Source organism: Petromyzon marinus, chromosome 41 (genome assembly GCF_048934315.1).
Source record: "Petromyzon marinus isolate PM22_M1 ecotype Great Lakes invasive population chromosome 41, UKy_Petmar_22M1.pri1.0, whole genome shotgun sequence".
In the NCBI taxonomy this organism is placed as follows: Eukaryota; Metazoa; Chordata; class Hyperoartia; order Petromyzontiformes; family Petromyzontidae; genus Petromyzon; species Petromyzon marinus.
The window spans coordinates 11,377,893-11,396,785 of NC_133707.1; the positions used below are offsets into that span (position 1 = coordinate 11,377,893).

At 42.5% G+C, this 18,893-nt stretch overlaps 1 protein-coding gene across 1 annotated transcript in view; it reads right to left on the bottom strand.

The window, feature by feature from the left end:
• Positions 1-18,893, bottom strand: part of LOC116950956 (CCR4-NOT transcription complex subunit 6-like) — a 68,318-nt gene that overhangs the window by 38,985 nt on the left and 10,440 nt on the right. The gene's annotated exons all lie outside the window — the stretch shown is intronic.

An 18,893-nucleotide genomic window follows, 5' to 3' on the forward strand; every position in this document is an offset into this window, starting at 1 on the left:
TAGCAATTCAGCAAAACATTAATAGTGCATCAACATTATTATAAGCATGCAAATTGGTGCCTAACCAAGGAGATGGAGCTCATTTACAAAAAAAAATGTTATGCGAGTTGTTTTTATAAGAGGGTTTTGCCTATTTCATAAATATGATCAAGAATTTGAGGAAAAATTCCCATTCATGGGTACAGAGTCAGCACCTATGGAGACATGGGTCCCAAGCCTTTTTTGGGGGAAAAACTTTTCGTTTAAAGGAAAATCGCTATGGCTTTCCCAGGGTCAAAAAAGGTAAATAATAGCCATACCAGCAATGTCATTACAATAAAAAATATTCCAGAACAAACTTTTCTTTACCAATGACAACAGCAGCACACGGACATACACTGGAAAATACCAGGCATTGCCTTAAAATGTTTTTGGTGTGCATTCCCATGACACAAGCCTGAGGACATGACCTGAGAGAATGGAATAGAAGCCTAAGAGTGAATGGGATAAGATGGAGATGGGTGACGGGAGCTGAGGGTCAACGAGCAGGGGTCAGGGAAGGTACTGGAATAAGCCAGGATGGGAAATGCCTATCCATCAGTTGATGAGACCTGTGATATTAACCAGATGAGGCAGGATCAATAATGTTTTCCTGTCAGCTGTGCGACCATGAGCCCACAACATAAAATGCACTGCTCTTGCAGCACATATCCATATGCACATACCAACATTTAGCTCCAAAACTAATTAGCATCAGCATCGCTTCGTTGATTAAAATGTATTGCAACTCTCCCAATACATGCATCAAACCATCCATGTAATAAGGATTACTAATTCAGGCCCTGATCCACCAGTGGATTGACATTATGACACTGCCCGATATGAGCAGGAGCGAACACAAGGCCATTACGTCATACAAGGCTGTTTATGCTAAATAGATGGACGTACAATGCTTAAGTGTTACATCACTATAATCTGGCACTGCCCAGTAAGAGCACGTGCAGCAATGGACCATGACATTACAATTACAGTGCTCTATCTCAATGGTGCCGCAATGCGAACATCACCACCTTCTGATCAACATGATCAAGGTCAACACCAGCCAGCCACCTGCGTCTCAACTGGCAGAAGAGAAGAGCGTTTGATTTGACATTGAGACACCTCGTCACGATTTGCAAAGGGCACTGATGGCTTGCCAACACAATCGGCCTTCCCAGCTCTCCAGCAATGCGTTTGGGTTCAATTAAACGCCGTCAGCCTGCTTCCCATACAGCCGCGATATAGAACTGTCCATTTTGTGGTAAACTGCATAACGTGCCGCTCTAAACTGTGCAATATACGGTAGATCGCTGCACTGTAAACAAGCCCTGGGGACATGTCTGCCAAGAGAACAGAGAAAGAGAGGCAGATGCAGAGCACCTGAACTGAAAAAAAATATGTGCAGAGAGGTAAGCGATGCATATTATAGCATGTTTTGCTCAGTGAAGAGCTAGAGTTGGGGAGATAGTGATGCATATAACTTGACAAATAGATTCCCAAGCAAGATATTGGCAAAGACAGCCATATTGTGATTACCATATTAGTACCAGGTGGTTCAGCGGTAGAGTAAGCAGCTGGCAATCAGGTTGGGAGTTCTATTTCTTGTTGGGGGTTGACTCTGTCCATCTGCCCTCTGGCATTGACTATGCATGCCACTTTTGGGGCAGGCAAGAATGGTTGTCCTGCGGATAGGCTCACCCCCATCATAGGTAGATGTAATTTCCACCACTGGTGCAGAACTAAAAAGCAGCGATGAGCATTGCCTCAGGCAATTTGAGCAGGAAATAAGTCTGACTTAACTCCACTAAACGGTCAAAGCTGATAGCATTGTAATCAATATTTCTATTGAATAAATCTAATCCAAAGGCATGGACTAGTGTAAATTTTCAGGGAATAGAAATATGCAAAATAAAATGCGTTAATAAGTCTCCATGAAAGTGAATGAAGAATGGCTAGACCACAACAAATTAGTTTACTTTTATAGCCCCACTGTGGTCGTATATGAATCTGCACGTCTCCCACGGGCGTTCCAATCCACACTCGCAATAGCCACTTCTTTGTTTACCAACAAAAATCCCATTAGGTCTCAGACCCCTGTTTCAGGAGAACCAAGCTTTGCAATGTTTGCCAAATTCTTTAATGAGTAATATTTTGGTTTTGTGTTGGAAGAAACCAGAGCGTCCAGAAAAAAAAGCCAGGCACATTAGGTTTGCTTTCAAGCTCTGCGCAAAAGAGACGAAAACCTACTTGCCGTACTGCCACATACAAGCACTTTCTCTGTCAGTCGGTGGCATAATCCGTCAAAACTCTGTATCCAGGAGGCTCGTTTACAGGCAAAAAAGACCAACTTACAATATAATATTAACACAAGCAATATTCGTTATTTATCTGTTTATCTCGTTCTTTATTTGTGATGAGATTCCTCACTTTTCTGAAGGAATTGTTTTCAGAGTTTGTAAAAAAAAATCTTTGTTCTAAGCATCATCTCCAGTCTCAATCCTATATGGCTGATAATGTCAGAGGAGTCCCAGCTCAGCTCAAATTGGCTAGAGTGGAAGTGACACTGCGAGGAAAAATGTAATTTTTGACCATGACATGCTTGTCATTTGAATTTGAATAGCAGGCAAGCAATCCACTGGAATGGCTTCCTTGCTGTAGTATTTTCCGCAAGTCACTTACCACAACTAAAATAACATGTTCTTTATAAACACTGCTGCGCAGAACTGAAACAAGCTACTGGAATCAAGAGCAGCCGATGTGCATTCTAATGTATGGTATAATTCACAAAGCTCATGTTGTGCAAGTGAACAAGTACTCTGGTGCCGATTGCACACCCACACACTCAAAGGCCAAGGTGTGTTCTTACAGCTGAGGTAAACACACCCACCATATGGCTGAGGCTCAGGGGATTAATGTCTACATCAGCACCCAGCCTGTACTAGTTCAACACCATAGGTGTGAATTTTGGAGATCACCTGTAATGAAACTAGTTTTCTAATACAGTGACTCGATGTTCTCAGAACCATCACAATAATGAAAAACCATTTAAAATGTGGTGCATTACTTAAGTCAGTGTAGCTCAGTCTAGGAATTAAAATAAATTGATTTGGTTCATAAATGATCACCTTTCTTTAAGACTCCTGGGGAGGCTAGGCCATTTTCGACTTACGATATTTTCGACTTACGATGGGGTCGTCGTAACGCAACTCCATCGTAAGTCGGGGACTACCTGTATAACCAAACCAATCATGAAGGGCACGTGACAATTTTTTCATCTGGGAGCAATCTAGGTCTGAAAATAACCAAACAAATAAACAATAGCAACTCAACAACAACCACAACCACGAAGCACACAACTGTGCAATTAATTAACCGAACACCACACCATATGCACATCCACGTTTCCCTCAAGACAAAAGATTTTAGCAGTGATGGCGGGAGGGATGCATGGCGTGACGGTGACCAACTATAACTGCTGGAAATCTGTGAAAAAGAGCATCATAGCTCATCAGATTTCTCCAGGATAAAGATTCTGATTCTATAAAAATCGTGTGTAACACAAGTATTCAATTGATCACGGACATGCTCCGATAGGTACTACTGCACCCATGACAATATTTTAGCCAGAGGCAGGAAAAAGGTTTAGCTTCCTCACGTCTCTTTATTGGGCACAGGTGCCGAGAGGACAGCATTCATAGCACCTTGTGAACACACTGTATGCGGAGAGATAGACCCAGCCGCCTTGCAGATTTTGGCCAGGAGCACTCCTGTCCTGATGGCCCATGATACCGCCATAACTCTGGTCAGCTCGGGATTACACCTCTCCACTCTACCATACCTTTTCAACTCATATGCTTATAGGATGCATTCCCACACCCAGGTAATCACTCTGCATAGACAATGCCTCACCTCTCTTCTGCTGCCCATCTATATATACAAGAAAAATTTGTGAATATGTGTGTCTGTTCGAAATGTTTAGCATACTTCCCAACATGCATCAAACTTGAAATTTGGCATGTGGGTAGTTCAGTAAAGTCACGTAGGTAAAAAATAAAACAACAAAAATCACGACTTTTCGGCCACAACACAAGTGGCCTTCATCAGGTGAAGGGACCAGGCTGTCTCGAGGACAGCGCTGGAGTGAAACACAGCCACGCTCAGACCACGACCTTTAAGCTGTGTGCGAGGAAACAAGGTGCCTTGACAAAGGAATTAGGATAAAAATTAGCATTTGATTGGCCGACTTAGCATGATGAACGGTGTAGAGGTGGTGTACATGCGGGTGAGCATGCCGGTTGGCGCGGGGGGGAGGGGGAGTTTACCTATTGATGGTGTGAAAAGGGAATTTTTAAGAGCTGCTAAAGTTTGGGGTACCACTACTTGAAAAATATACTGTACCATTGAAAATTAGTTTAATGTTTGGTTCGATTTAGAACATCTTTCCAATGGTTGCTTAATTTGAAACCATCTTCTCGGTTGAAATTGTGTCTTTGTTTGTAGATCTGAATTGCCTCATGAACAAATCTCTGATAAAAACCCGTGGGTTTGCAAAGAACCTTGGTATCGGAGAAAATTATATCGTGATCACCCACAGCGTTGTAACAGTGATCAGCTACGGCAGAAGAATTCGTTCTGCCGTGTTTCAAATCTGATTTGTGCTCGCGAATTCGGTCAGAGACATGTCGCTTTGTCTCCCCGATATAGCAATCACCGCAGGTACAACTCAATTTGTAAACCCCAGGGTACTGTAAGTCAGGAATGACATCCTTCACGAATGGGATCAGATCACGAATTTTGTGTACTGTACTGAACCGGACCTGGATCTTGTGTTTGTCTAGAATTTTGGAAATCTTTTTATTAACGCCTGCTATATATGGTAGTGTGATGGTTTTGACCGGAGTATCAAGTGGTTGTTTCTGTATGGAGGGAGAAACAGCTTGGCGGATGGTACGGTCAGAGTATCCATTCCTTTTGAGGGCCAGGTGTACATGTTTTAATTCACTGGTCTGGTGGTGTTGGTCCGAAACGCAATGAGCCCTATGGTATAAAGTTTTGATGAGATAATTATTTTGGGCTGGGTGGTGGTGGGAATCAGGTTTCAAGTAGGAATCTGTGTGGGTGGGTTTCCTGTAGACAGAATGCCCCAATGAGCCATCAGGTCTCCTCTCAAACAAAACATGTAAGAATGGTAGCTTGCCATCTTTCTCCACTTCCATGGTGAATTTGATGGCGGGATGTCTGGAATTGATGTGGTGTAGGAAAAGGTTCAGAGCTGGGAGGCCATGTGGCCAAATGACGAAAGTGTCATCCACATATCTCTTCCACAGGGAAGGTCTGAGGGTGGAAGTCTGGATGGCGTCTGATTCAAATTTCTCCATTCTCCACGATCCAGGTCCGGTGGGTGATCACGATATAATTTTCTCCGATACCAAGGTTCTTTGCAAATCCACGGGTTTTTATCAGAGATTTGTTCACGAGGCAATTCAGATCTACAAACACAGACACAATTTCAACCGAGAAGATTGTTTCAAATTAAGCAACCATTGGAAAGATGTTCTAAATCGAACCAAACATTAAACTAATTTTCAATGGTACAGTATATTTTTCAAGTAGTGGTACCCCAAACTTTCGCAGCTCTTAAAAATTCCCTTTTCACACCATCAATAGGTAAACTCCCCCTCCCCCCCGCGCCAACCGGCATGTTCACCCGCATGTACACCACCTCTACACCGTTCATCATGCTAAGTCGGCCAATCAAATGCTAATTTTTATGCTAATTCCTTTGTCAAGGCACCTTGTTTCCTCGCACACAGCTTAAAGGTCGCGGTCTGAGCGTGGCTGTGTTTCACTCCAGCGCTGTCCTCGAGACAGCCTGGTCCCTTCACCTGATGAAGGCCGCTTGTGTTGTGGCCGAAACGTCGTGATTTTTGTTGTTTTATTTTTTACTTACGTGACTTTACCGAATAGAACCAAAGAGTATGGATCCTTGCAGTCACGAAAGCTTTAAATCAAGCATGTGGGTAGTTTCCAGACTGTACACAATGCAAAATGAATGAAAATAGACTTTTGTATTTTGGGGGGGGGGGGGGGGGGAAGGCGCAATAATGGATATAATATATTGCACGGCAAGTGAGCGGTGACGTCACATCTGTCATGTCACCCGCATGCGGCAGCGTCACGCAGTGTGCCTGCTGACGTCACCCCCCCCCCAGCCCTCCGCGTCGGCCGTGTATTAAGAATCCAAGTCCCGGGCGAAGCCGGGTAGTAAAGCTGGCACAGCACAAACACAGCTGCTCCGCGTTCCTTCAATCCTTGGAACTTCCCCAGGTAAAATCGCAATGCTCTTCTCGGGTTCATCCTATGGAGCCTAGCCTTGACCAGAGTCCTGAATGTTGGCAGGCAGGTCCCAAGCATTCCAACCTCCCCATGGAATGCTTGGGCGACGAGGAACAGCCCCTTGTTAAAGGCTTCCACCAGGGCTCCTCGAGGTGCCCTGGAAAATGCCCACGTTAATGGTAAAGCTAGCTATGTTCACTCTTACCATGGCCCCCTCCAGAAGGTTCAATGGCAAACATTTGACCACCCAGACCACTCAACAGGGTCCTTTCTTGGACTTGTCTGATAGCCTCCTCTGTCACCCCGCCCCCCCCCCCCCCCCAATATTCATATATGCTCAAAACGTCCCCCCCAATATATTGATATAAAAGATACAAAATAAAGGCTATGCTACGACAGGCAACGCACGCACTGCCGTTCGAAATAATCATGAGCAAATATAATCATAATCATAACTAAACTGAACAAATTTCAATTATTCCTACTACCGGTTCTAGTATTGCGGTATACTGCAGTTCTGCATGTGGTTTGTCCAAGTGGTGTTGCCGTACCCCAGCAGAACCCGTTGCTCGACTGCTGTGGGTAGGTACAATCAATGTCAAACACTGTACTGTCTCTCCATGTCATTACTTTAAAATTTATTAAAAAGTAGAAAACTAGAATGTAATACGAGTGTTACGTAGGCTATATCACTGTCAAGTTGAAACAAACATTTTTTGGTGAAAATGGGCCGATTTGCGATTGCTAAACAATCAACCATCACTAACGTTAGCTAAATAAGTTACTTGGAAAGTTAATTAGCCACACATTCACCCAGAGACCAACAATGGCGCTCACGGGTGTATTCAACTAACGTTAATGTCTTTCTTACGTTATACTGTATTTGTCAAAGCCCACGTGAAGTCTGAATAAAATTTATGTTGCGCTGCATGTGTAACATTTGTAGACAGTAGCTTTCATTTATTGCATATTCGTATAGTATAATGTATAGCTGCAACTTGCTTATGATAAATAGCATCATTAATGTTTATTTGATTAAAGTGCAAGCAGTTTTATTACATTTCGATTTAAAGCTTTCGTGACTGCAGGGATTCATATTCTTGGTTATTTCGGTAAAGTCACGGAGAAGGGAAATACGATTATTATTTTATTATTTCCCTTCGACGTGACTTGCTCACCCCAAGCCCTCAATATTCTGATAGTGCGCTGTTTTTGAGTTGTACGCCTTTTGGCGTCTTCTGGTCCAACACCAGTGGAGACTAGGCTCTAAGAAAAGCCGTCTTGGGTGTGGACCAATCAAATTCAAGGACAGTGCATATTATTATCAGAGTTGTCTATTTTGTTTGCATTTTGACTACTTGTGTTGTGATTATTGCAAACATGATGCGTTGAATAAAGGTGTAATTTTTTGTGCCGGTTAAAAGGGTAAAACCTATTACTAAACCAAGAATATAGTTTTATTACAGTCAGCTTTCATTCACACTGAGTGTCATCATGAGCAAGAGGAAGGGTGGCAGTGACATTCGTCAGTTTTTTGGGCAGCCTCAGAAAAGAAGAAAAGTTGAGCAGTGAGAAAATGAGTACCAGTCAGATGATAGAAGTTTACAGTAGTACAAGAGATGAGTCAATGTTTCTCGATATAATAATAATTGCCATTCAGATCAGAAATAGTTATTAATCCATTCCTAAACATAATGGCAAGAAACACCACTTGTTCACTGATAACATTTATTTCATGTTCACTCTGGTGCATTCAGAGTAAAGAGAGAGAGGGAGAGAGAGAGGGGGAGAGAGAGAGCATTAGGATGCCGACAGGGCAGGGAGAGCAGGTGACATGGAGGTGAGTGAGAAAAGGAGCAAATATTGATGGCTAAGACCGAATAATGGACATCACAAGTCTAATCCTTATGTTAATTTAAGCTGAGACATTCTAAGTATGGTTTCTCACGTGTATTACAGATAATACAATCAAGCCGGGAGAGTGAGTATGAGACAATGACAGACAGAGAGAGCAAACAGGCAAGCGAAGATTAAGGTGCAGGAGAGGGAGTGGAGGAACTTGCACCTCGCCCAAATCAGCCAAATGTTAATGTCAAACCTAGTCAATAGGACAATCTACTTTCAGGAGAAATGGTTTAAAGATTATACTTGGCTCCATTACAGCCCCTCCTTAAATGGGGTCCTCTGTTTCTATTGCGCTAAATACTTTGCAACACAAAAGTCTAAGCTTGCGTCAAAAAGCAGATTCAGGTTTTGTCAAGACTGGCTTTCAAAATTTGGAAGAAGGCACTGGAGAAATTTAGTGCGCATAAAGACAGCCAGTGTCACAAATTAGCTGTAATGACTCAGATTCAGGAGCCAAAACCTGTTGATGTGCAACTTTCACGTGAGCTTGAAAGACAGCAGCAACAAGCGAGGAGACATCTTATGAAGATTGTTGGGGGTGTGAAGTACTTGGCACATCAAGGTCTGGCTTTTCGAGGCGTTGATAAGGAGTGGGAATTTCAGCCAGCTTCTAAAGTACAAGGCAGAGGGCAATGCAGAACTGACCACCTGGCTGAAAGGTCACTTTGATTTCACCAGTCCCCAAACGCAAAGCGAAATTTTGAAGCTGGTGGGCAATACAATCGTCAAAGAAATTGTGTCGGAAATAACATAAATGCCAGTGGTCCAGTTCGCACTTATCATTAATGGCAACCAGGATATATCAGGAGTTGAGCAGGAGCCAATATGTTTGCACTTTGTAGCTGCAGATCTCCAACCAAAGGAAGAATTCCTGGGACTATACGAAGTGTCATCAACGACAAGGCAAAATATATCCAAGATTGCATGTGATGTGGTGATGCGTCTAGGCCTTCCTCTGTCCCAACTTCGAGGACAAGCCTATGACGGTGCCGCAAATATGGCTGGATGATTGCAGGGGGTGCAAGCCATTTTAAGGAAAAAACAACCGCTGGCTACGTATTGTCACCGTGGTCCACTCTGGGTGAACTTAGTTACGCAGGCTGCCTGTGTAGCCTCTCCTCTAGTTAGATCATTAATGGGTCTGGCGCATGAATTGGGGGGCTTCTTTAATCAAGGTAATTTTCCAGGAAATCGCTAAATCAGAGCATGGTTTCACCTCGTTGAAACCTCTCTGTCCCACCAGGTGGACTGTTCGCACCCCTGCCATCCACTCAGTTCTCAGCCAGTATGAGTCAATGCTGACAGACCTTTAAGAAATGGCATCATGCAGCTCATCTGACACTTCTACTAAGGCCAATGGTCTTCATGGAACATTTATAAAAGGGAACACTGTGCTCGGCCTTGCAATGGCTGAAGACCTGATGGGGGATTTGGAGTGCCTAAACACCTCCCTGCAGCTTAAGAAACAGACTGTTTCAGGTATATTGGAGGATGTGGACCATGTCAAAACAAGCATGCAGGACAAGCGGAGGAGCACTTTGATGTCTTGTTCGCAAAAGCAACTGCTATAGCAAAGTTGGACCTACAACCTATTCAGATGCCTCATATCCGCAAACCTACAAGCATTACACTGGTCAGGCTGCAGCCCATATCCATCCAAATGCAGTCTTTGTACAGAGCCCAATTCTACAACGCCTTGGACACAGTGAATACTCAATTCAGAGAGGTTTGATCAAGCTGGATTCCACAAACTGCAGCAGCTTGAAAATGGACAAGGTGGTAGACGAGTATCCTGAATTTAATTCAAGACTACTGCAGGTGCAGCTGGCCATGTTTAGGGCTAATTATACAGATCAAACGAGCTAAGATGTTGCTAGCATTATTAGGGAAATGGTGCCAGAGGTGAACGATCTCTTCAGTAAGGTGTAAGCTTTAGTAAGGCTTCTGCTGGTCGTCCCTGCCTCCTCTGTAGTGGCTGAGAAGAGTTGTAGTGCCTTGAGGAAGCATAAGACATGGCTTAGATTTTCAATTAGGCAAACAAGGCTGAATAATGTGGCCATGTGTCACGTGCACCAGGAGAAACTGGAGAGACTGGACCTTGAAGGAATATGCCAGTCTTTTATCGGTGTCAACGATAAGCGCAAAAAGGCCTTTGGACCCTTTGCTTGAAGAATGGCAAGTCAAAACACTTGTCATTGCCTGGAGAGGAGATGAGAGGATAGGAGAGGAGAGCAGAGGAAGGGAGCAGAAATTACTGCAGAGCAGGGGAGAGGAAAAAAGATGACTGAAGAGAGGAGAATATAGGACCAGAGGAGAAGAAGAGAGAGGGCTGGAGAGGAGAAGATAGGAGAGCAGAGTAAACGCCCCCCGCTGCCCACCCAAGTTTACTTGTAAATGTGAATAAAAACAACAATTTTCGAAACCTTGGCCACAATATCTGGACATGTCTTCATATAACAATGCATATATTTATGTTTATATGATTGTGATTATGGTTGTATAGGAATAGGTTTTACCCTTTTAACTGGCACAAAAACTGACACCTTTATTCAAGGCATCATGTTTGCAAAAACCACAACACAAGCAGTCAGAATGCAAACAAAAAAGACAACTCTGATAATATGCACTGTCCTTGAATTTGATTGGTCTACACCCGAGACAGCTTTTCTTAGAGCCTAGTCTCCATTGGTGTTGGACCAGAAGACGCCAAAAGGCGTACAACTCAAAAACAGCGCACTATCAGAGTATTGAGGGCTCGGGGTGAGCATTTACATTATGAGACCTCCTTTGCCAGAAACAAGATATAGGAATAGGTTTTACCCTTTTAACTGGCACAAAAACTGACACCTTTATTCAAGGCATCATGTTTGCAAAAACCACAACACAAGCAGTCAGAATGCAAACAAAAAAGACAACTCTGATAATATGCACTGTCCTTGAATTTGATTGGTCTACACCCGAGACAGCTTTTCTTAGAGCCTAGTCTCCATTGGTGTTGGACCAGAAGACGCCAAAAGGCGTACAACTCAAAAACAGCGCACCATCAGAGTATTGAGGGCTCGGGGTGAGCATTTACATTATGAGAACTCCTTTGCCAGAAACAAGATATAGGAATAGGTTTTACCCTTTTAACTGGCACAAAAACTGACACCTTTATTCAAGGCATCATGTTTGCAAAAACCACAACACAAGCAGTCAGAATGCAAACAAAAAAGACAACTCTGATAATATGGACTGTCCTTGAATTTGATTGGTCTACACCCAAGACAGCTTTTCTTAGAGCCTAGTCTCCATTGGTGTTGGACCAGAAGACGCCAAAAGGCGTACAACTCAAAAACAGCGCACCATCAGAGTATTGAGGGCTCGGGGTGAGCATTTACATTATGAGACCTCCTTTGCCAGAAACAAGATATAGGAATAGGTTTTACCCTTTTTAACTGGCACAAAAACTGACACCTTTATTCAAGGCATCATGTTTGCAAAAACCACAACACAAGCAGTCAGAATTCAAACAAAAAAGACAACTCTGATAATATGCACTGTCCTTGAATTTGATTGGTCTACACCCGAGACAGCTTTTCTTAGAGCCTAGTCTCCATTGGTGTTGGACCAGAAGACGCCAAAAGGCGTACAACTCAAAAACAGCGCACCATCAGAGTATTGAGGGCTCGGGGTGAGCATTTACATTATGAGACCTCCTTTGCCAGAAACAAGATATAGGAATAGGTTTTACCCTTTTAACTGGCACAAAAACTGACACCTTTATTCAAGGCATCATGTTTGCAAACATGATGCCTTGAATAAACCTATTCCTATATCTTGTTTCTGGCAAAGGAGGTCTCATAATGTAAATTATGGTTGTACTTTATTCATTCATAATCTCTGCCATTACATACAATGAAACAAGAAAAAGGTAAAAAAAAGAAAAAAACACAACTCTGATAATGTATGCACTGTCCTTGAAATTGTTTGGTCCACACCCGAAACAGCTTTCCTTAGAGCCTAGTATCACATGGTGTTGGACCAGATGACGTCAAAAGGCACACAACTCAAAGACAATGCACCATCAGAGAATGAGAGTTCGGGGTAAGCATTTACACCATTGGAACCTCCTTTGACAGTAGCAAAATATGATCATTGTTTTTTTACCCTTTTATCTGGAAACAAGGAGGTTCCAATGGGGGGAAAATACGAGTTAGAGCTACGAAAGTGAATAATCATGTTTTAGCCTATGCCCAAACTCAAAACACTGCAGAAATGATGGATGCGGGGTCAAGTTGTGGGGGATGGGGCTCTGCCCCTCCCACCTATGGGAGAGGGGTGGAACACTCCTCCACACTAAGAATAAAATTATTAATCAACCGATACGTGTCTGGGTTCTGTATTTACCGTGTCACGGGGTCCAAAAAAAAATTTGGAATGCTGGACAACATCCAGGTCTGAATTCTCTTCAACAACAAAAAATGTGTCCGTTAACTTTATTGAGTGTTTGGAACCCCCAAGTCTGGCCTGGGTGCACGTGCGTGGCTAACAATTACATTTGTGTGCTTGGCATTCTTTAACAACCTCGGCTCTCACCCACACCTGGGGGCAAATGGTGGCGTCATGTTTTTCATACACGCCTAAATACTCATTTTATTTTGCTTCTCCGTGAGCTGTGTGAAACCGTGCATTTTCCTACCAAGACGTCAATGGCAGCAGGAGTCTCTTTGTCTTCGTAAAGTTTTCTGTCCCATATTGGAGGCAGAGAACGTGACCTTCAATTATGCATTCAACTATAAATTTTGTGATATAGCCCTCATTTCTTTACCAAGTCAAGCAATGGCTTCTAGTTTCTAACTCAAGGCCTTTCGACCTAACATTCTTCCTTCAACAGCAAGCCCTCACCTCTTGACAATTTACCCAGACCAGATGTGTTTTGCCTGCTCTGAATTGATATATCAGACTTCTCTCCTCATGAACCCAGTCCAGACTCCCTCATTATTCTCTTTTTTGATGTTCTTCTATTTGGCACGGATCCAAATCTCGATTTTCCTGCTATTTAATGTCTTCAGAACTGAAAGAGTGCCATGCGTTCCTGGTGCTCGAGTCACAACGACAAAAGGCTGTGGCATGCCGTGCAGCATCCTGGCACAGCGCCACCACTGCCAACAACATGTTCGATTTGCCAGCACCGGACAATGCAACATGTCAGTAAGGACCCAACATCATTTCCCATGGTCATTTACTTTAATTAATGCTTATATTGGGTACAGGTACAAAGCGTGTGCCATGGTGATAGCTCACATTCTAAATTGCCACAACATTTTCACTATCTGCAGCTTCCGTAGAGCAGAAGCCGACTCAAAGCAATGTTAACTCCGCTGAATAGATGGCCCAGCAATCTGCACTCTCCACTGTGCCAAGAGTCTATACAGTTCAAGTCTTCTCTGTGCCAAGAGTGGACAGTTCATGTCCTACTCAGAATATCTGCTAACATCTGCAGTGCGTTATTACCAAAGTACACTGCAATCCTGTGAAGTGGACATTACAAATCGTATCACAATTCTCACAAGAGCAGGCGGTATTGTACCAAAAACAGCAATTATGTACAATGTAATAAAAACACACATATCCCTGTGCAAGCCTCAAACCAGCGTCTCCCTTGAGTGAATTAATCTCAACGGGTGATTGCTAAGTCAAAGGACATTTGATTTAATTGGGAGCAATGCCTCTGACCAAAAGGCAGTGGAGAACTTAAAGCAGTGGATAAAGTGTGAACGTGTACACAACGATTCAATCAGACTTAAGAGCACTTTAAGCTGCAGCTCCTCTCCAGAAGTCACGCACCACTGACACACTGCTGTTGTCACATGGCCTAAGAGCAAGGCAAGTTTACTTGCTGTCAGTTTAAGCAAAGCTGCATAAATAACAAGTATGTACCATACCCAAAAAACATCAATGCATCGCAAAACTTTTTTAGCATGCTCCTACTCTCTATGTTGGACCAATTCCTTTTTGAGCATTTTTAGCATGTGCGATCAAATGGAGGTGTACGGAGAAAATCTACGTAAACAACCTGTTTGTATCTTCACAAAACGGTGGCATTTTCAAGAGTGTAAGTTAGCCTATTACGTAATGAACCAGAGTACTCGATAATTAATTACATCACTTGTGTAAACCGCCTAAAACACTGCTGCATTTCGTTGTTCCACTGGAGGGAATTTCCGCTTCCAAAGGGAAAAAATGCGTTCACTGTCCATAATAACAATGCACTATAGTAATGAATAATAACAATGACTATAGTAATGCTAAATGTGCAACCTTCATGTTATTAAAAAACAGCATTTGTTTAAACAAATAATGTATTGCTAAAGGCTTTTAGCACTTTACTTTCTAAAGCTTGGCAGTGGTTGTTTAGGGTCATTCCAGGACACGACATTTGTAGCACTGCTAATGGAATGATTGCGCCCACTGAAGTACAGTTCCACGTGCTGTGTGAAGTGTGTCTGTGCGTACAGTTCACTGCATAGTGATCCTGACGCAACAGAATCGCTTACCTGACCCGCACTTGTCACTGGTGCGGATTGTTAATTTGAAACCTATTTAATTCCCACTTGCAAATTGAGAGCTCTTTGCACAATGTGTTTTTCTGCAAACATTGGCTCTGTATTAGATTAATGCATGACTGCACAGTAGCTAATGCCAGGTTTTTTGTTTAATTGGCATCTTTCCAAGAGATTGTTTTTGCAGTCGTTGATGCCCAGCAGGTATGCTACATAACCACGACAATGGCGCATCATTACTCCGTCGTCAATTCAGGACCAATTAATAAAAGCTTGGAAGCACTGACTGACGCTCGATTGTGTAGTCAGAATGACTGCCTCAAACTGGCCACCAATGACCGTACAACTAAGCTGACCTAAGTAAATTTGGATTCATATTTAACTTGGTCACACTGAGTTCTGATACCCAAAATATACAATAACCCTGCTTGGAATGGAGCTTATTTCTGATGCCAGTGATAGAAATGGCACTCCTATTGCGATTGCCAGTTTACAGACAAGTGATACTTATCTTAACGACCCTGGAGAAGTATTAGACACGGCCATATGGGATATAAGGGAGTGATAATATTTGTAATTTTTTTTTTTAAAGCCTGCCACAAGAGAAAAAAAACTAAAGAAACCTGAAACCTAGGATTGCAACATAAAGCACTATATAATAAGAAAATGTCACTCGTGTCATTTGCATCCAGCCAAAGGTCGTTTACTTGATCATTTCATATAACTCAATGGTAAGTTCTACACACAGTGCCCATGTCAGAGCATGAATAGAGCCTCTTCTGGGCATTTAGCTAGATATATATTTTAACTTTGGACTCTTTTTTGACCTGTCACTTTTGTTTGTAGACAAAATTGCAAGACCAGGCCTTTCTTCATTCACCTTCACAGTCAGACCTCACTCTGCATTTAAAACTCACAAATATGTTTAGATGGTAGGTCATAATAGGAGCATGCGGTTTTATTATTCTGGGAAATATAAAAAAGCACGCTCTTAAAATACTGCCGTGGGATTCACATGGTCCGGATTGCCACAATCGGTCCCTGGGGACAACTGCCTGGTATGCAGGCATCATGAGGACAGTGGAAATGATTCTCATGACTGGTACTGTCCCCATGCAGCAGTTCCATGCAAGAAACAGTGCAGCCAATGTGTGATGCATGCACCGACACCACACAACATAGGGCAGTTTCCCTCGCCAGACGATTGCTCTCCACATGGCCAGAGCTGGTATGGTGGGTTGGTATGGAAGCTTTGCACTAAGTTTAAGGAGCAGTGGATTCAGTTTCCATTGTTCACAGAAATGTGAATAGGCTGCAGTGTACATTGGCCCATTTGGTGGAATATTGTTATGCTGCAGATGTCTTGCACATGGGCAAAATGGCTTACAGCTCACCACAGCGCTCAAAATTGTGTTCATGGCTCTGAGGCAGTGACGACTTGAAGGTTAGTTCCGATCTATGTTCCTATATTATATATAGCATAAACTGTTAAACTGACATACTAATTTGACAATAATAATTCATGCATACGAGCTGTGGTTAGCGTACTTGGCTCACAATTGGAAGGTTGCAAGTTTACATCAAAGCAAACTGTCCAGCATTCCTCTGGGATAGATGCAATAACCATCACTGTGAAGTAAGTCAACAGTGGTCATCCTGTGGGCAGACTGGCCCCCTCCATTGCAACATCGACTTTCAGCCATTGGATATACAAGTGCTGCACAATGAACTTTGAGAAGGGAGACACGTTGACTTTTACCAGTGGTTATATAGTACTGTCTTTCATACATTCTCTGAAAATTGCATACTAAGAACAGAACACAGCTGACTTGTGAATTGCGTGATTGTCCAAATTGCTGCAGTGACGAGATGTTAACTACTTTGCGTGGTATACAGGAGTTAGTGGGTTAATTCCAGACCCTGACACCTGCTGTATATTTGGAGTTTGGATGTTCTCCCCGTGGTCGCATGGATTTTTCTCCGGGTCCTCCGGTTTTCCCCTCCACATTTAGAAACAAGTGTTTAAATTCCCACATGATGGGCCACTTCGTTGAGCTATCATTTGTGGACAGGTTGCTTCTGAAAAAAAGCTATATAGTTCAGTGGGCCTAACCTGATACAAATAAAAATAGTTTATAGTTTAGTTTACATGGGAGAAAGTTTTTTCCTAATTTTAGACTCCATGAAATGCAAATAATGTATTATGCATGTTGAACGTCTTTAACACCATACATAGGCAACCATGCTAATCGGAGGTGTAAAAATGGCATGTCATCACAGGGCATCGCTTTTATTCATTTGCTTGTAAGACTAGGCCACAGTTTCATGAAAATAAGTGCATAGGGGAATTTGTTTAAAATATCTGGAATAGATAAACATGTTATCCATTAGGTTATGGGCCACATAGATTAAGATTTCCTATTCACTTGCTAAAATATATGTAACGCGTATCATATGCAAAGTGTAGCGTGTTAAACCAGCACAGTTAAGTGCAATAGCAACCAACCATGCACAACACCAAGGTCAGAAAAACTGACACCCAACGATGTTGATGCCACCACTTCTTGGCGGTGCTTCTTTTTGCTAGATTCTGCAAGTCCTCCAGCCAAGAACTGACCTAAGGTCTCTTCTAACAGTCCACCCATCTTGCTTTATATCTCTCCATTTCCCACTTTACAACTCACAGCAATATGTAATAGAGTACTGAGCCAGCACTGCTGAAATGAAGGAATACATTCTGAAGTTCAGCCACCCATGCAATGGGGCGGTGAGGTTTGCATGGGCCCTGGCACAAGGAATGGAATGGAGTCCCCCGATCCCTTTTTATACTCCCACGCCTGGAGTCCCCCAGCCCGTGGGACCACGATGGACACTGGGCAGATGCCACTGCATACATTTTTGAAATTACGTCAATAAATGTGCTTTGTCATGCAGTTCAGTACATTGCAGTTCTGGAGGATTAAAACGTTAAGTTGCATTCTCTCTGCCTGAATGCCAACAACACCGCAGATATATATTTGAGGCCAAATATAAAAAAGCAAGATTAAAACAAATGTGTTGGTTTAAAATAGAGACACACTGGCATGTCAATATGACACCCCAATTGTCAGGGAACTGCATTCAAGCCATGAGGGATGCTGTTTTTTCTAATTACTACCATGAGCTAAGAATGCCTGTTTGTGTGTAACGCGCGTGACGTCACTCCACATGCCGCCCCCCCCCCATCATTAATATTCATGAGCATTATTTTTTCGCAAATTCACTTTGAGTTTGACGTTTCTTTATTGAAAGTGAATCTAATAAATAATTATACGCAACAAAGTCGATTTGGTGTCTTTATTTATTTCTTCAGTACTTGAGACAACAGGTGAGTCTAATTTATGCTTCTACATTATGATAAAATAGACATTTCTCGATGATTTTCCAGATATTGTATCAAATCCCAATTTATTTCAACCCCAGCGACCGAGAGCAGAAGAGAATGGTATCAGGGCAGTGAATTTGAACAAATTGAAGGCGAGTTATATACAGTGCTACAGTGACTATGAAGTGAGGTGTTTTGTGCAATAATGACTGCCATTAATACAGTGCTACAGTGAACTGCAGTGAAGTGTTTGATGACATACTTTTGTACAAGATTCACTGCCATTAAATTTACACAAGATACAATTATACTCTGCTCAATTTTTTCGTAAATATTACAGCTTCCACCCTAGGACGGGCAAACAAACTAGTTAAAAATAAGTCACGTGCCCCAGGTGTCCAACAATGCCTAAAGGGATTCTCCAGTTGGCGAACCTGCCTCTCGCCACACTGCAAAATCAACATGAATTACAAAAATGAATTGCATTAAATTATGATGCCTCTTTCCACAATAATATACCAAATGAGCATTCCTAAGAGCCAAGGATAATATGAGTGATAAATGGAATAACGTATATTTTTTTCATGGTTATACATTGTAATTATTACATTGAGTAAACAACTGTATGGTTTCATAGATAATGATCCTACAGACTACATACATTTAAGTCCACAGGTTAACAGCTGTCTTACAAAAATTGTTATCTTTACCGTGAAGTCTGTACT